The sequence below is a fragment of the Protobothrops mucrosquamatus genome, unplaced genomic scaffold, assembly GCF_001527695.2.
Source record: "Protobothrops mucrosquamatus isolate PMUCROS unplaced genomic scaffold, P.Mucros_1.0 scaffold8, whole genome shotgun sequence".
Classification (NCBI taxonomy): domain Eukaryota; kingdom Metazoa; phylum Chordata; class Lepidosauria; order Squamata; family Viperidae; genus Protobothrops; species Protobothrops mucrosquamatus.
The window spans coordinates 1430514-1442796 of NW_015386395.1; positions in this window are offsets into that span (position 1 = coordinate 1430514).

Below are 12283 nucleotides of genomic sequence, written 5' to 3' on the forward strand. Positions count from 1 at the left end.
CAAAACACAAATAAAATATTTCCCCCTTTGAATGTACACAATAATGAGAAACATGCTTAGAAGTACTATTCATATCCTCTTCTTCTCCACAATATACTATTTTTATTTTATTTTTAAAATACAAACAAAGAAATGATTTTGTTTGTTTACCCCCACAAGCTTCCCATTTGTTTGTGAAATATTTTTGGAATGGCAATCAAAACCCTGCAGTTGAAAGATAGGTTTCTGATTGCCTATCTTTCAGATGTATTGCCTTTTTTCTTTGACAAGTTCACCTTTTTCCACACAAAGCTATTGAAACCAATTTCCCTCAGGGTTACAGCTAACTTCAATCCCAGCTTTCTTTCTGAGATACCAGGCTGATGTCCCCAAAATGAACTTTTTCTCTCTGAAAAGCTTCCTATAGTAGCAATACAGGTATTTGGGAATAAGGAAGGTACAATGACACATTGTTGTCAGTTTCATCACAGGCCTGAGACTTCTTTTATGATAAAGGGAGGAGATTTGACAAAGGAATGTTTTTGTTTCTGAGGGGTCATTAAATGGATGATGTTGCTGGAATGACTGGAATGAGAGAAGCTACTGGACTTCCCTGGCCTTCTAGCTTAGAACAAAGGCAATGATGCGCCTGTATTTGCAAGTACGTGTGAGAGAGAAAGAAACACAATCTCCAGATGTGCTTACAACTCTACAATTGCTATCATTCCTAGCAGGTTTACAGGTACCACCCAATTCCCAACTAACTCTGGAAGGTCACAATGCACTGAACAATAAAAACACAATGAAAAACAAAAGATGGGATCTGTACATGTACAAAAATAGCGAGAGGCTCCATCTACCCTAATCCAAAACCTGAGAGAAAAACCAGAGATTATAGGAAATGTAATCCAACAAATTCGAAGAGGCTCAGTTTGAGGAGGAGGTGATTCACTGCAAAGAAGCAGTGGTGAAACTGGGCAGAACAGAGCCAAGAGTCATGATGGAAAAGTTGTACAATTACAGAAGCTTTACTCTCCTGGGGCAAAGGATAAATGCATTTCTTACAATATTTTTTCTTTTGATTTGTCTTTTACTCTATTAATAAAAAATATTTTTTTAAAAAAATGTTGCTATCTGAAAATAAAGAGTGTAGAGCATGCAGATCCCTTCTGGTCTTTAAGAGAAGCCAAATTCTGCTGCCATTCAAACTAGATTTTCTTGCTTTCCCAAACAGAAGCCCCAAAGCAAATCCACAAAACAGATTCCTGCCTGGGCCATTTGCCACCTCCCCGCGCCATCTAGTGGCCAATGATGGAAAGGCTAGTGAGGACCATTCCTTTTGGCAGCGAACCAATGAGAGATGCCGTGGGGAGGGCAGAGAAAGACCCTGATTTGAAAGGTTTAAAAAGCTTTCCAGTGGGGCAGCTAGGAACTTATGCTGGTGGGGATCCTTTGTGCAGCCAAGCTGGTCCTCACTCCAGAAGACTTTTGCAGAGGCAGCCTTTCCTTTTCCCAGAGTCCCAGGTACAGGAGGGTAAATGTTTCTCAAAAAATGTGTTTCTTTCAGTGAATAACATCTACCACAACTACAGTAAAAGTACTGTAGTGTCTCCCATGTCACTTACATGGGAAGCATGTGGAGCTGGGTTGTGATGGCTCATCACGCTATTTGCAGACTTTCTAGTGCACTCTACTGAGAACAAATTTTATTGAATGAAATGGCATATATGTGCATTTTTAATTGAACGCGCGTTCCGAAGCTATAGGTAGCTTACAGGATCTATTTCTATGCAAAATTTCAGGGAATTCTGTAAAACACTAATTTAAAAGTCAATCTTTGAAGTAATTTTACTTTTGTTTACAAAAAAAGAAATAATAAAAATAATATTTGAATCATATACATTTTGTAATGTGGTGATGTGACAGTAGAAATGATGGGATTCATCGATTGTTCACGTGTTTTAGGAACCACTTGATTTTCCTTTTGTGTACTTGAAGCCTGGTAAGTTACCTTTATGATTGATAATTTTGGTGCAATAAATATTTATTGCTGATGCAACATTTGTCTTTGGCTTTGCTGCCCCAAAATGGTAAAACATTGCAGGAATTGGGTACGTTACTAAATAGGCCCAAACATTTGCCTCTCCCCAAACTTGCTTGGTCTGAGTCTAAAAGAGCTAAAGAGAGAAAATCAGAAATAACTCTATTTCATATATGTTCTCATAATGTAGTTTGCTGAGTTTTTGCTTTGTTTGTTATGTGTATTCGGCAACTGTAGATAATTAAATATTGAATAATGGACACAATTTACAGTATTAAAGCTTTGAACCAAACTGACAAATTCCTATATGTGTCAATTAAACAATCTTGTGCTATTTTCGCATTTTAGGAACAAGTTTCAAGGATGATTACCAAATTCATGTTTAGCCTTTGCTGGCTTTGGATGAGGGGCATTGTAGTCAAATCTATCTGGAGTTCACCAGGTTGGAAGAAGGCTAAGATGTCTTGACAATAACTCTGTGTTACGTTTTCGGTCATTTTCAAGCAAAATCCAAAACAGTGTAATGCGCAAAATCCCAATAACAGGACAGATCTAGATTTCTTTCCAGTATTTTGAAGTATAAGATTATAAACGATAAAGAAACCGGTTTGGTCAAGTGGTTTAGGCACCAGGCTAGAAACCAAGAGATGGTGAGTTCTAGTCCTACCTTAATCGTGAAAGTGAACTAGATGACTTTGGGTCAGTCCTTCTCTCAGCTGAACCCGTCTCACAGGGTTGTTCTTTGTGTTCAAAATAGAAGAAAGGTATATTAAGTATATTCACCACATTTTGACAAAAAGTAATAAGGGCAGGATATAAATAAATCAGTAGGCTGTTAGGCTTGTTTATAATCTTCACAGAAAAGATTGAAATGTAAGGAATGGAAGCAGGTTAAGGAATAGAAAGCCAGTTCAAAAGCCCACAGTGACATAGTTTGTCTTTATTTTTACACATTGCTTTCAGTTTTTCTAGGAAAAATCCATATCCTGCTTGCAGGTTTCTACAGTCCTGCTTTGTCAAGGTGACCTTAATATGCCCTTTGGCAATTTGAGCAAGACTCAAGTCCCCCACCTGTCTTTCAGTTGCTTTATCTTTCTTTTTTGTAAAAACCCCCACTTTTGCTATTGTTTTCCAAATTGGTCCTTATCTCCCTCTTAGTACAAGTAGTGTCATTCTGGCTAGCTAAGCAAAAAATGCTCAAAGCAAAAAATAGATAGTCTGTACTTAAAAATTAAGCTGGCTATCTTAAGAGTATCTTCCAGGCTGAAGCTTGAGTATACATAACCTGTAGAAGTTCACCAACATAAATTATCAGGTTGCAAGTCTATTTGCTTATCAGGCCATCAAAATGTGCCTCTTGTCTTTTACTCCCCAGTCAGGTCTCTTTTGTGGGAGATGAGAAAAAAGGACTTCCCTCATGGAGGTAGGTGTTGACCAAAACAACATTCTGAGAAAACATGGGTGGGCAGCCTCAAAAAAACCTTCAGCCCTGGGTCCTGCCTGTAGGTCATAAAATGAAGAGGGCAACCCAGTGGGCATCCTCAAAGGAAGCTTCAGCCTTGGGTCTCCCAAAGGTCCTGCCCGTAGGTCATAAAATGAAGAGGGCAACCCAGTCAAGCACGTAGACCCCTTTGGTCTTAATAAAGACCGTACCTAATGCCTATCAAACAGCTAATTATCTCAGAGCAGGAGGAAAGGGTGCTCAACCCATCACAGAGCAAATATCTGTTTTAATGATGGGTAAATCTAGATCCCCAGTGTGATGATGTCATTTGGCTTAGATAACAATTTCTCCTCCAGTGACTCTCTACACAAGAAGGCCAACCTAGAATATCAGGTGGTGGTCACCCAGGGAAACGACCCAATTTTCTTGTATGCTCTAAGTCACAGGAAGGTCATTTTTATAGCCAAGAGATATATTTAACATAAGGGCAGGCAATAAATTCAGATTATTACTACCAAAGCAGGGGAGGGGTCATGACTTTCAAGGCTACTGTTTTCTGTTTTCCCTGATCAGTTTTGGGGAGGAATTTTGATTTCTGTGTATTCTTCCTTAAACTACAGTATATCCTTGACTACAGTATTTTTTTTTTACTTCAAAACATTGTAGGAAACTAGTGTTCAATGTGTTCGATTAGAGAATCTCCAAGTGTTGCAAAAAAAGAAGGTTGGGGGCACCATGGATACAGAATCTCAGATCTGCAATTCTGTCCTACACAGACAGAATGCAATGGGAAATGGATTTGTTGTTTGTCTACAACACAAACAATCAGATCTACACAAACAATCAGATCTACACACAAAGAGTTCAAGCTATTTTATAACACATGAATCTTCTCAAACTGGCAGTTAGCACCTGGGTCAAACTAGATAAGGTTCAAGGGTTTTTGAGGGGGTGGGATTTCAGACTTTGCCCTTTTGTGCCCACATAGAGATTACGGACTAAGTCTCTGCTTGACTTCTCCCTCTGGCTTCGCTCTGACAGTTGTGCAGGTTTGCAGATTAAGCAACCCTCCTTAGCTTTTTATATAGAGTTGTGGGGAAAAAATAATAGAGGAATGTGTGTTGGATGTTTGCCATTAGGAGCTATTTGTAAAAATAATAAAGGGATACCAATAACTAAAAAATTAAATAAATAACTAAAAAATAAAACAAAAATGGATGGGAATTCTGAACGTAGCTATTATAATACATCTAAAGGGCAGGGACATTTGGGAAGAAGGTTGCTCATATCAAAATATTTTCAATGTCCCATATTTTGCAACATGATTTAAGCATCAGCTATAAGCCACTGATTGCAAATCAAAATTCCAGTTCATTTACTAAAACATGCAATTGTAAATTTTGAAGCAAGATTTGAGTTGAAAATGAAAACCAAATTAAAATATTACTAGAAGAGTCTTTAATTTGTTATTTTTTTTAAACGTCAAATATCCATTTAATTAGGATCAGAGAATAGGCTTTTGGTGAGGAAAGTTTTTTTTCATTAAGGGAGGACTGAAAATTGAGAAGTTCATTGAAGCATTTGGTGTTGCCATCTGGTGATAATAGGTGAAATCACAATTGTTAAGAAAGAAATTTCTTTCCTTTGCTCAGCTTTATTTCTGTCATATTTTTTTTTTTTGCAAAAGATCCTCAGGTATTTTACTACCTGCTCTGCCAAACTACACCTATCTTTCCCAGCCAGGCTGGCCATGTAGCTCCCTGAAAGAGTCCTTAAACTTAATGCAGTTCTTAAAGCTGCAGCAACTTCTTTCAAGCTTCCATAAAAACCTGAAAAAACACACAGCTGCTTGAATGAAGAGCAAAGAGGCACCGTGTGCTCATGCAGAGTCCAAAGCACCTTTTGAATCATTTTGAAAGCATACATGGGGCTGTAGAAAGTGCCAGAGAACTTGCTGCAAATGCATTCACATTGTTCAAAGAGGCAGCTTTCTGGGACCGGACTTTTCCAACAGAAATATAAGAGGGCAGAGGAATCCCCAGGAACCCTGCTTTGGACCTCTCCCCCCACCACCGTTATGATGTTTGGACATTGACAAAGAGCATTCAAGGCATTCTCCACTGAGTCCATTTTACTGTCCCATTCCCCCCCCCCTTTCTAAAACCACACATGTTAGATGGGGAAGTTTGGTAGGGCAGATCCAGCCTTCAAGCCAGCTGTTCCTCGGCCTCAATAATTACTTTTAATGATTAAAAGTCACACTTATAATCCCATATATTATACAGGGAGAACAAGAGAGAGGTTTGTTGATGTAATTTAGCCAGCTCAGAGCAGAATTAAATCACGGTCATTTATTTATTTCGCCTTTATTATTTTTATAAATAACTCAAGGCAGAGGAAAATATCTAATACTCCCTCTTCCTATTTTCCACACAACCTTCACCCTGTGAGGTAGAGGTTGGGCTGAGAGAGAGTGACTGGCCCAAAGCCACCCAGCTGGCTTTCAAGCTTAAGGTGGGATTAGAACTCACTGTCTCCTGGTTTCTAGGCCAGCACTTTAACCACTAGGCCAAGGGTAGGCAACCTTGGCTCATTTATGACTCGTGGACTTCAACTCCCAGAATTTCTGAGCCAGCCATTCCTGAGCCAGGGAGTTGAAGTCCACAAGTCATAAAAGAGCCAAGGTTGCCTACCCCTGCACTAGGCCAAACTGTATATTACCTCAATTTCGTAGCCACTCCCTATCATCCCTGTCCACATCTCTTAGTGACTTGCACAGGACATTTCTTCACTAGTCACATTTATGGCCTTTCTCCATTAATGAGTCAAAGTCCTCTCCAACCATCCTGGAGCTGGCGAAGCTGGACTGGCATCAAATTTGCTATCCCAATTGCTGACCCCTCTTCTGAATCTTTTTTTCCCAGCTAGGGTTGCCAGGTGTCCACTATTTGAGTGGACAGTCCACTTTTTTCACATTATGTTCACTATTTTTTTTCACAAAATAGTGGACATTTTTTTTATTCAAAAGCTTTATGATCAAATGGTACGTAATCTAAAGCTGTACAGTCTACTTTTTTTACTACTTAACCCCCCCTCCCGCTTGTCCGCTATTTTTTGGAAGCAGACCTGGCAACCCTATTCCCAGCCATCACCACTTCCCTCCTAAGATGATGAGTGGCCAAGCTTAATTGGACAGTGTCATAATCAGGAGGGGAGGGAGGGGGGAAATGGTGCTTTAACAGCGATAGAGCTAAAAATAGTGAGTTCCTTTTACTCACAGGTCTGTGATTATAAAAAAAAAAAAAACGTTGCCAGAGCATGTGTGGCCCAGGATTAGGACCAAAAGGAAAAAAAGCCTATGTGTCCTTCAGCCACTATAGAAATCTGTCCCTGTTCCTGTTATTTGTAGCGGTGATAGTGTGACTCTTAACAGTGTTTCTCTAGCTCAGGGATTTTAAGATGGGTGGACTTCAACTCCCAGAATTCCCCAGTGAACATGAAGCTCTAAATATCAATTAGGGCAGGGCTTTTCAACCAGTGGTACGGGTACCACCTGTGGTACATTGGCACCTGGCAGGTGGTACACGACCATCTTAGAAAAGTGGTAGCGGGAGAGGGAAATGAGCTGAACCGGTGGCAGCACGCACAAGCCTGAGCGAGAGATGGCTGGAGCTGCAGGGCTGTCAGGGCTCAGGGGAAGCGCCAGGATCAGTGCCGTTTTTCAGCTGATTGGCGCTTCTTCGGGGCTGTCAGGGCTCAGTGGAAGCGCCAGGATCAGCATCAGACTTCAACTGGAGCTCCTGGTGCTTCTGCTGAGCCCTGAAGAAGCATCAATCAGCTGGAATGTTGCAGCATCTCCAGGGTCTTGTGATTTACATTCAGATGCTTGGGAACTGATTCATATTTATGACAGTCACAGTGTCCCAGGGTCATGTGAAGTGACCAAAACCTGCTGCAACCACCCAGCAGATGGGGGGAATAAAAACCAAACACCCCCCCACCCCACTTCCACTGCCAATCCTCAACAGAAATGCTCACAATAATGAAAACCTTGGACATGAGGAAGAGCACCGCTGGGTGGGCAGGCAGGTGTCTTGCTCGGCTATGGCTTGGGACGCACATTTTTCAGTGCCATTGTAACTTCAAACAGTCACTAAGAGAAATGTTGTAAGTCGAGGACTACCTGTACTTTATCACTTTTTTTCTTTTCTTTTCTTTTTGGTCATCAAGTTTTTGACACCTTGCTAGGCGACTGGTAGTACTCGGATATTGCCATATCCTAAAAGTGGTACAATGGGTGAAAAGGTTGAAAAGCCCTGAATTAGGGGTTATAGCCCTGGAGACATTCAGCTCATCACATAACTTTTGTTGTCATTAGTATTTCTCCAGTCTTCTCCTTCTCTAATTGTTACACTGGCAGGAAAGAAACAAAAAAATACTGGATAATTTAAAAATGCTTGCTCTTTTTAAGTCTCAGCTTCTGCTTTTGCAAGCATAGTTCTTTATAAAGCATATGAAAGCTGGGCTTTTCTCTTTTTCCAAATTCTGGAGAAAACTGATCTGGCTATTATTTCTGTGTATGGATTTTAACTTATTTTCTCTCCTACAATATAATACTTTGCCCTAAATGTTCCCCTGACTTTGGCAGCCAATTGGATTATTTATTTATTTAGAGAATTTATATGGCCGCTCACTCACTTTTATTGGCTCTGGGAGGTTTACACAATCCTCTTTCCCTATGACTTACTACCACCATTGAGCACAAAATTTCTGTTGCTAAGCGAGATAGTTAAGTGTTTTCTCCATTTTATGCCCTTTCTTGCCCCAGTTGTTAAGTGTATCGCTGCAGTTGTTAAATTAGTAACACAATTGTTAAGTGAATCTGCTTCCCCGTTGACTTTGCTTGTCAAAAGGTTGCAAAAGGGGATCACATGACCCTGGGACACTGCAACCGTCATAAATATGAGTCAGTTGCCAAACATCTTAATTTTGATTATGTGACCATGGGGAGGCTGCAACAGTCATAAGTGTGAAAAGTGGTCATAAGTCACTTTGGGTGGTGTATGTAGTTTGGGTGGGGTATGTAGATTTTAGGTGTCTTTGTCTTTTTAATCTTCTAGCTCGGGGCCTCCAACCTTCCTGGATTATTTACATCTGCATTTTTACAGGGCTGGTTTCTGCTTGGGAGAGGGAGACTTGGGGCTATTAAGAAAACTGGGCATGCTTTTCTGCCACTTTAAGATCCTTTGAGGAAATATATTTTTCTGCCCTTTTAATATTTCCTTCTCTGGGGGGTTGACTTCCCACAAATCCCCCCTTTGTGCCATAATAGTGTAGGTGACACACTTTTACTGGCACAAGATTAAGATTGATCTGATCAGGGAGACTTGGTCAACAAGCTTTAAACTGTTAATGCAAAAAAAAGGGAGGCACTAATAGAGTTCAACCATGAAGGTCTAACACCAGAGCAAAAATTCTGTTAGATGGAAAAGAAATTTATAGTGTCCAATATTCTGTGCCAATTCTTTTTGAATGTTGGATGTCACTTTGAGCTTCCAGTCAGGTTTTGAAGCACATGCCTCTCAAAATTCTTCACAGCCATGGTCTTTATCAGTACATAACCACTGGCTGCCTGTTTTCAAGGGTTGTTTCCTGCCTTAGGTCTTAGTTCAATTCATCCAGGTTAATGATGTCCAATCAAGGTTAGCCAGTATGCAAGCCAGGCTATTACATTTTCTTAAATTGCACATAGTGAGCCCTAGGACTCCCAATCTGAGCCCACCAGTGCAAGACATTCAGGGCTTAGGTTTGGAGATCTCTTTTCTGCTACTCCCTAGTCAGGGCATATGAATTGCAAATCACCTGAGGGGGCCTGGTTCCCTCCCCCTTGGGATTTTGCTGGAAGTTGTTCCTACAAAGTTTTAATGACACAGGGCAAGAATCAAGCTGGAGCTTTACTGAAGGAAGGTGAAAGAGACTCAGTGTGATTATGAATGGTGTGTGTGTGTGTGTGTGTGTGTGTATGTATGTATGGCTACTAATACAAAACAGGCAATACAAACATTCTGGATAAATTCTGCATAAAGATCCTTTGAGGAAATATATTTTTCTGCCTTTTTAATATTTCCTTCTCTGGGGGGCTGACTTCCCACAAACGGTCACTAAATGAACTGTTTATGTTTAGGACTACCTGTACTGATTATTTGTTTTTTCAGCTGTTCCTTTTAACCATCCAGGATATTCTAGGGCAGACCTCAGAGAGTGACTGTTTTTTAGGGAGGGTGGAAAGACTTTAATTTCACCATTGAGCAATACATCAAAAACTTTCAGGCAGATTATGAAAGTCTCAATAAACATGTTGGGCTTTTAGCACAACACTTGTTAATCTCACATCAGTCTAGCCACTCTGTGCATCTAATGAAGTGAGCTACAACTCACAAAAACTTATACCTTTTTATAAAATGTGTTAGTTGGAAAAGGTGCTATCAGGTTCCTTATATTTTGCCTGCTAGACATAGTGGATCTTGTCTCTTCAATCTATTGCTGGCCACCAGGGAAAAAATTTTTTTTTTGCATTACTTTTTCTCCTTGCAGAAATATTGTACAATAGATTCTTGCTTCTCCAGAACTCTGCCATCTAGGGACAGACTTACAATCTGCATGATAGGGAGTCTAGACATTGTTCATCAGAATAATTAGCACATTGCAAAACACTTCGTTAAATGAAGTAAGTGGTCTCTCCTTGAAGTCTTGTTTGTTTTATTCGAATATGCAAATGGTTTTGAACATCCTCCCTTTATTAACTTCTCTGTCTATGCAACTTCCTTACTTTTGGTAACCGTAGTCCAAGAACCAAAATCAAATGAGGATTCAAATCCTCCTTTGTTGGCTAACTAGAATAAGCCCTAATTTCCCACATTTAAAAAAAATTAGCCAAACTCCCCCAAAACACACATTCACCCTCCTTGCTTCCCAAATAATAGGGAAGAGAAGCACATGAATACTTGAGATTCATTACTAAGAACATTGTATACCAACACCATCACCTTATCATCAGTGTTATAATATAAAGTAACACATTAGTGATCTAATTAGCTTAATCTAAACAATATAAGCCACAAAATAATGGTTTGTAATTTGGAGTGATTAGGTTTGTAACATACTGACCCAAATCACACCAATCACATTACAACGTAATAACATCCAGACCTCCATTCCTCCTTTATTCAAGAATAGCAAAGGCAAAGATTTGTACACCTCCCAATAATACTTTTGGAGAGATTGGCAAGTATACAAATGTAATTAATAAAAATCAGTATGATTAGTTCTGGGGGTATTTAGTAGGTATTAGCCATGTCTTCTCATCTCTATGGCCAGATTTATCGAATAAACCACAATTGACTGAGTTCATGCAACAAAACCATAATATGGCTTGCTTGTTTGCCCTTAGCAAAAAAATATGCAGCTCTAGCTATAGTATTAACACTTGGTTTCAGTTTAGCATACTGTACAAATTCAGCCATTCTCCCTCCCAGAAAAATGCATTGCATGTACCCAGCTGCAATGACACATCCTAAAAATCAGATAAGTTGGCTAATCTCAGGTTACACAGACAATCACTTTTTGGATCCTAAAACCACTGTCTTTTGATTCGTAGGTGACAAAATGTGCCCCGCCATCTTTTTACCTGGATCAGCCTTCCATGTGTTGCTGCAAATCCAGTTTCTTAAATTCAAGATTCCTACATTCCTTCAAGAAAAAATCACTGGCTTCATGTAAGCTGCAGATTACATCTGTGCCAGCACCAAGTAATTCTAACACCCATCTTGCACAAAGGACAGTGAGTGGCATTCCTTGAGCAAAACCAGTCAATCCTCAGAACACAATTTTACTACAAAGGAAAGGGAGTGTGGTTAAGTCAAGGATCTCTTTAGGTATTGGTCAGAAGGCAGGGGGGTGGACTAAAAGCAGCCTTCTCCATTTTGGTGCATTCTTGCCTCCTTTGATTAAGTACCATGCCCACCATCTTCAATCCACAGACCGTCCATTCTGCTACCAAGGATAATGAGAATTGTGATCCAAGGCACCTACTAGGAACCAGGTTAGGGAAGGTGAGGGTGGAATTGGGATTCGGCGACTTAAAGACTGGTCCCTCCCTTCCTGCTTATTTGAATGTATTTCACCCTTTCACCTCTTCAAGATATAAATAATAGTCATTTGTCAAGAACAGTGGAAAAACCCAGAAATTTAGCAAACCTCTATGTGGTTCTGGCAGCAGAATACTACCTTCCCCCAAAGAGGAGATTCCCAAGCTTTGAGAGGGCTATGCAACCAAAAAGTAGATTATACACACAGAATGAAGCAAATGCAAATTAATCTTGGCTGGGTTTCATCTTTGCTGCCCTTTAAGATTGCATTGTGGGATCACAGTTGGTTAATTCCCCTATGGCCTAGTATGGTTCCCAAGCTCTAAAGAACTGGGCTAGAAGCTCAACAGTAGCAATGAATGAGGATGTTAAATCAAGTAAGCTACCCAACTTCTTCCCTGAGAAATTATGTCGGGTTTGTTTTTTAAACCATTTTTACTTCATTTCTCATGAATGTAAGAGTTTTCTCTGGCTGGCTGCTGAAATGCCTTTATGCAAAATTAACAGGTTCTACAAGAATCTGGGTTCTCATACCCACGTATTTCAAATCTCCCAACAGAGGAGTCTTCTAAAAGTTCTGGATTTTAATTCCCCAAATCCTGAGGATGCATAGCCAGAGACCATGTTGAACTGAGGATTGTAGGGCTTGCTCCATCTGATCCAAAATCTGCC